Below are 6932 nucleotides of genomic sequence, written 5' to 3'. Positions count from 1 at the left end.
GAGCCCAAGCTGTAAGTTGTGTGGCTCCCTCGCAAAGTCCGGCCACTGATTATCTATGTGCTTCCAAGCTGCACAATCTGCAGGAATCCTCAATGTGTCATTAGTGGACCGATGAGATGCATGCCATGTCATCAACTCCACTATGGATTTGCATCGGAACATGTGCTGTATTCTTGCAATGATGGGAAAGTGTCTCAAGACCTTTACCGGTATCTGCTCACCCTGCAAGTCATCTATATATCATTGTTTCCCACACTTCGAACAACTAGCCAAATCTCCATGCTCACGACCAAAGAGAATACAATCATTACGGCAAGCATGGATGGTATCATAATCCATACCCACTGTTGTTAGCATCTTTTTCGTTTCATCTCTTGATGCGGGCATGGTATTTGGTGCAGGCAACATCTTTTGGAGAAACCTATCACAATTTAAACATACATAGGCTTCGAACAATGATGATTTGGTACACTAATCCATACATGATGATTCTCAAAACAAACAATATCCAAATAATGAGTCAAATTAATGCAAGAGCTAACCTCATTAAGGCCGAGACACTTGTATCCGACCACCCATACTTTACTTGCAGATTCAAGATTGAGAGACAAGCACGTAGTTTAGACATCCTAGCACCCTCGTACAATTGTGTTGATTGCAACTCTCGCATTTTGACCTCAGAATCTGACATCACATGTACATGGGATGTAGTGCCCCTAAAAATAGAATCCATCATGTCGACCATACCCTCATCATCATCTGGGAGACTATAGTCTTGCTCAAAGTGTGAAGGTATATGCGTACCCTCATCAGCCTCCTCATCCTGTTTTAAGATTTCGTGTAAATATAAGATCTTGTCTCAAGGTTTCGTACCATAATGGTATCCAATATTAACTGCGAACTTAAATAGCTTTGACTTACTGATAATCCATCAACACGTGCAACACCAACGGTGGGTACTGGTCCGGGCTTCTCTCCATACATCCGAAAGTAGCGCATGATAATATGACGTTGATGTCATACTTCTCGCTTGCAATGAGTGCAATGACAATATAACCTCTCTGTAAGCCACTTTGTGCTCTCGGGCATTGGCACATCATCGGATGAGCTTCCACTCATCCCTTCCATCTTCACTTATAAAATCACAAATAAGTTGCAAGGAAATGTATTAACACTTATAAAATAGCATCTATGAGCTTCTTTTTTAACTTTAAACATAAAGTATCCTGAAGCATCGCTATATAGCAACATTTTGACTTGTTTCGTCACTATATAGCGACGATTTGCTCTATTCCATCGCTATATAGCGACGCTTTTAATTAAAAGCGTCACTATATAGCAACTGACCAGCATCGCTATATAGTGATGCTGTGGGTTAAAACCCGAACCTCGATGCGACGCACGGCGCTTTCTTTAGTATTCTCTAATCTCTATTGTAAGCAAAGAAATCTCTCCTCCCACCTATTTCCGATGGCCTCCCACTCTATTCTCCACTCCTCACCACTACTCACCCCTCTCCTAACACTTGTGCTCCCTCTCCACCCTTCTCCCTCTTTGGTTTCTTGAAAGGAAGTTTTTCAAGAAGGTGAGTCTCTTTGAACAATGTAGGTTCATTTTTTATGAGATTTCATTTTGTGAGTGTAGAAGCATGTTTCTCCTTGTATTGCTAAAGTTGTGTACTAGTTTTCATGCTTGATTTCAAAGGATTGAAGACAAAAAAACAAGATTTCAAGAAAGAAAGAAGACTCACCTCTTCTAATCTTTTTTGTATTTCTCTTCCTTCTCTTTCTTCTTGTCTTCTCAATCCAATCTCTTTGAGAAGTTGCTTCTGTGATCTTCTCCTTCCTCTAACTAGTTATTTGAAAAATGGTATGTTTCATCTCTTTTGTAGGGCCAGTAAACAAAACACCGAGCGGGACGTACTATTCCAAGTAAGTGCTTCCTTTTTTTTTCCATTTGTTATTTTTGTTATTTGCATTAGCCTGTAGCTAGCGCCTTAGCATAGGAGCCCTCTCTTCCCCTCTCTTCCCCTCTCTTCCCTCTTCTTTCCCTCTTCTCTTCTCTTTTTTCCCTCCTTTCCTTCTCCTTCTCCTTGAATCTTTCAATCTCTTTTCCCCTCTTTTTCCCTCTTTCCTTTCCCTCTTCTTCTCTCTTTCCCCCTTCTCTTATGCTCATGCATAAGCATGAGCATATGTCTCTTTTTCCCTCTTTCCTTTCCCTCTTCTTCTCTCTTTCTTTCCCTCTTTCCCCTTTTCCAATCTCTCTTTCCTTTCCCTCTTCTTCTCTCCTCCTCTTTTCCCCCCTCTTTTTACTCTTTCATGCTCATGCTCTTATGCTCATGCATAAGCATAAGCATGAGCATATGTCTCCTTCTCTTATGCTTATGCTCATGCTTATAAGAGAAGGAGACATATGCTCATGCTTATGCTTATGCATGAGCATAAGAGAAGGAGACATATGCTCATGCATGAGCATATGTCTCTTTTTCCCTCTTTCCTTTCCCTCTTCTTCTCTCTTTCTTTCCCTCTTTCCCCTTTTCCAATCTCTCTTTCCTTTCCCTCTTCTTCTCTCTTCTCCTCTTTTCTCCCCTCTTTTCCCTCTTTCACGCTCATGCTCTTATGCTCATGCATAAGCATATGCATGAGCATATGTCTCCTTCTCTTATGCTTATGCTTATGCATGACTCCTCTTATGCATAAGCATAAGCATAAGCATAAGAGAAGGAGATATATGCTCATGCATATGCTTATGCATGAGCATAAGAGAAGGAGACATATGCTCATGCATGAGCATATGTCTCTTTTTCCCTCTTTCCTTTCCCTCTTCTTCTCTCTTTCTTTCCCTCTTTCCCCTTTTTCAATCTCTCTTTCCTTTCCCTCTTCTTCTCTCTTCTCCTCTTTTCCCCCCCCTCTTTTTCCTCTTTCATGCTCATGCTCTTATGCTCATGCATAAGCATATGCATGAGCGTATGTCTCCTTCTCTTATGCTTATGCTTATGCTTATGCATAAGAGGAGATGCATAAGCATAAGCATAAGCATAAGAGAAGGAGACATACGCTCATGCATATGCTTATGCATGAGCATAAGAGAAGGAGACATATGCTCATGCATGAGCATATGTCTCTTTTTCCCTCTTTTTTTCCTCTTCTTCTCTCTGGCTTTCCCTCTTTCCCCTTTTCCAATCTCTCTTTCCTTTCCCTCTTCTTCTCTCTTCTCCTCTTTTCCCCTCTCTTTTCCCTCTTTCATGCTCATGCTCTTATGCTCATGCATAAGCATAAGCATGATCATATGTCTCCTTCTCTTATGCTTATGCTTATGCTTATGCATAAGAGGCATGCTCTTATGCTCATGCATAAGCATAAGCATGAGCATATGTCTCATTCTCTTATGCTTATGCTTATGTAAGAGCATATGTCTCCTCTTATGCATAAGCATAAGCATAATAGAAGGAGACATATGCTCATGCTTATGCTTATGCATGAGCATAAGAGAAGAAGACATATGCTCATGCATAAGCATGAGCATATGTCTCTTTTTTCCTCTTTCCTTTCCCTCTTCTTCTCTCTTTCCCCCCCTCTTTCCCTTCTTCCAATCTCTCTTTCATTTCCCTCTTCTTCTCTCTTCTCCTCTTTTCCCCCCTCTTTTCCCTCTTTCATGCTCATGCTCTAATGCTCATGCATAAGCATAAGCATGAGCATATGTCTCATTCTCTTATGCTTATGCTTATGCATAAGAGGAGACATATTCTTATGCATAAGCATAAGCATAAGAGAATGAGACATATGCTCATGCTTATGCTTATGAATGAGCATAAGAGAAGAAGACATATGCTCATGCATAAGCATGAGCATATGTCTCTTTTTCCCTCTTCTTCTCTCTTTCCCCCCCTCTTTCCCTTCTTCCAATCTCTCTTTCCTTTCCCTCTTCTTCTCTTTTCTCCTCTCTTTCCCCCTCTTTTCCCTCTTTCATGCTCATGCTCTTATGCTCATGCATAAGCATAAGCATGAGCATATGTCTCCTTCTCTTATGCTTACGCTTATGCTTATGCATAAGAGAATGAGTCTCTCTTCCAATCTCTCTTTCTTTTCCTCTTTTCTTTCCGTCTTTCGTCCCTCTTTCCCCTCTTTCCTCTCTTGAGCATATGTCTCCCTCTTTTCCCCCCTCTTTCCCCTCTTTCATGCTCATGCTCTTATGCTCATGCATAAGCATAAGCATAAGCATAAGCATATGTCTCTTTCTCTTATGCTCATGCATAATCATAAGCATGAGCATTTGTCTCCCTCTTTCAATATCTTTTTCACTTTCCCTCCCTCTTTTCCCTCTTTTCCCTCTCTCATGAGCATGTCTCATTTTTCTCTTTCGATCATAAGCATATGTGCCTATGCCTATGCCTATGCCTATGCTTATGTTTGTTTTTTGTTTTTTGTTTTTGTGTTTGTGTCTATGTTAGACATGGGATCACACTGCACGCCTGACGAGTACGGATAGCCTTGCAGGAGGAGACATCACGATCTCTATGCTCCAGAGGACTTTGATTCCTCTCAGGCGACACCTGAGGGGACTACCCCTCATCCGACTCCACTCAGACGTAGCACTGCGACTACTCCTTTTGGACCTAGCACTACGACTACCCCTCAGGGAACTCCTTTGCTAGTAGCACATGGCTTTGTCAGGAGTCCCGATGAGTTCGTAGCGTAGATGACCAATGAGGAGGCAGCGAGATTCTTCTCTCTGCTATCTTAGAGGACCTCAACCATTCCCTCTCCTACACTGATGGCTGGACCTACTGCCCAGCCATCCCCTCGTGCCCCTTCAACAGAGGGGTCATCACCTGCACGTGGCTCTCGTAAGGGAAGGAAAAGTAGGAGGGGCCGCTTATGTTGTGCTGACTCGGGAGATGTAGACGAGTCAGCACACTCACATCCCTACAGGTCTCCACTTGGTCTCGAGACGCAGTTTCAGTTAGGTCCCTTGCCTTCTCCTACTCCCACTGCTACTCCTCGTTCCGGAAGTGCTCACACAGCTTTCACTCGCTCTGACTCTGCCACTACCATCAGTCCTCCTTACCCAGACAAGGACCTCTTCTATCAAATCACGGTTGCTAGAGAGATAATAGAAGATAAAAAGGGTAAAGCAGTGATGGCCAACATGAGGCGGTTGATGAGCCATCACTTGAAGAGCGGCATTGCTATCGATTGGCGGTATCAAGATGACCAAAAGAAGAAGGCGGTCATCGATGAATTAAAACAAAAATACCCTAACCTGCCAAATTGGGAATTTAATGAGAATTATATGCGAGAGCGCATGGGTTTGGTCTTGAAGCATCGTAGATCAACCTTGTGTACTTCCATCGCAAAGGGGATGGCTAAACCCAGCTGGGCAGACAAAGCTGATTAGAAGTTCTTCAAGAAGTAGAATAGGGACCATCTCGAAATGTTCGAGGGTCAGAGGAGGGCTGCGAGGAGACGGCTGGACACCATAGGTACTTCGCACTTTGGTGCAGGCGGACGGGCGTTCGAGGCAACCGTGGTAAGTCTACTTCTTCTCATTTAATATATTGTTCTATTTATTTTACTACATATTACATGCACTTTATCTAACTCTAACTCTCGTAAATTGGATCCATAGCAAGCTGCGATGGGTCGTCATCCTACACATGCAGAGACACGATGCACGTTTCGCATAGAAACAAAGCCGTGGTTTATTGAGCAAGAAGCAATGGGAGCGATAGTCGATTGGGCTGAGGTGGCTGCTGGCACGGTATAAGTCTACTCCTACTTGTAATCTCACTTTTTAAATTATTTTATTCTTTAAGTTCCAATCTAATTTTCAATTTATATGGTTCACTCTTAGGGTCAAAGCTCGAGCGTCCCATCACCAGAGGCAAGCGATCACCAGGGCCAGGGATCAGATGCACGTGACAAGGGTCAGGGAGAAGGTGCAGCTCATGAGGACCAAGGAACACGCCAACAAGATGAGGACAAGGATGAGGACGACGAGAATGATTCGAATAAGTAGTAGTAGTAGTAGCAGCAGTTTGCTTATACTTCGCCATGTATGTCATTTTGTATATCCGCTTGTTTGAGCGATTTTGTATCACCCTTTTAAAAAGGGTAATTTTGTAACAAACAATGTTTTATATGTTCGATATATATATGCTTTTGTTGCTCGATCATTTCATTTGAGCGATTTTGTATCACCCTTTCCGCAAGGGAAATTTTGTAATAAAAAAGTTTTTTTTGTAATTCTCGAGCGGTTTATGAAAACTTTGAAGGGATTTCTAAGGCAAAGAGCAAGACCAGAAGCAAGCATGGCAGAGGGATGGCTTGTGCAAGAGTCATTAGTATATATCATAGAGTTTCTTGCATCCATGAATCCCGATATGCCGTAGGCTTGGCATAACAAGGATGATGATCGCATCGTTGGCGAGGTTCCCCAAGGAAAAGGGATGGAAAGAAAGATGAGCAAAGAGAAAATGGAGAAATTCTATAAGTTTTGTATTCTCAATAGCAAGGAGATGCAGAAGTGGATTGAGAGATATGAAGCGGCCAAAGTAGAAAGAATAGTTGCAAGAAAGGGATTCAGAGTAATTTACAAGCGATCGCAACCATATCCATGGGATCTCGCCCTTCTTCCCACTCACATGTCACTTGATTGGCTACAACTGGCTCTACGTAAAGCCGAACACGATGGAGAGATAATAAACAAGTGCGAGCCATCTGGATGTATGATGCATGTAAGTTTCTTACCTCTTGACGTAATTAAGTAATTATTTGTGGCAATATACGCTATAAAATAGATGCATCTTCATTGCTTTAATGATGCTCTTTCGTAGTACAAAAAGTGCAGTGCATTATGGTCATATGGATGACATTTTCACGTGGAACACATCGATTCAAAGAGAGTCACATGGTTAACTTCACACAAGATAG

The sequence above is a fragment of the Dipteris shenzhenensis genome, chromosome 19, assembly GCF_047967505.1.
Source record: "Dipteris shenzhenensis isolate YYH24624 ecotype China chromosome 19, Dip_SZ_1.0, whole genome shotgun sequence".
Taxonomy (NCBI): domain Eukaryota; kingdom Viridiplantae; phylum Streptophyta; class Polypodiopsida; order Gleicheniales; family Dipteridaceae; genus Dipteris; species Dipteris shenzhenensis.
Note: the sequence above shows the minus strand (reverse complement) of the source record.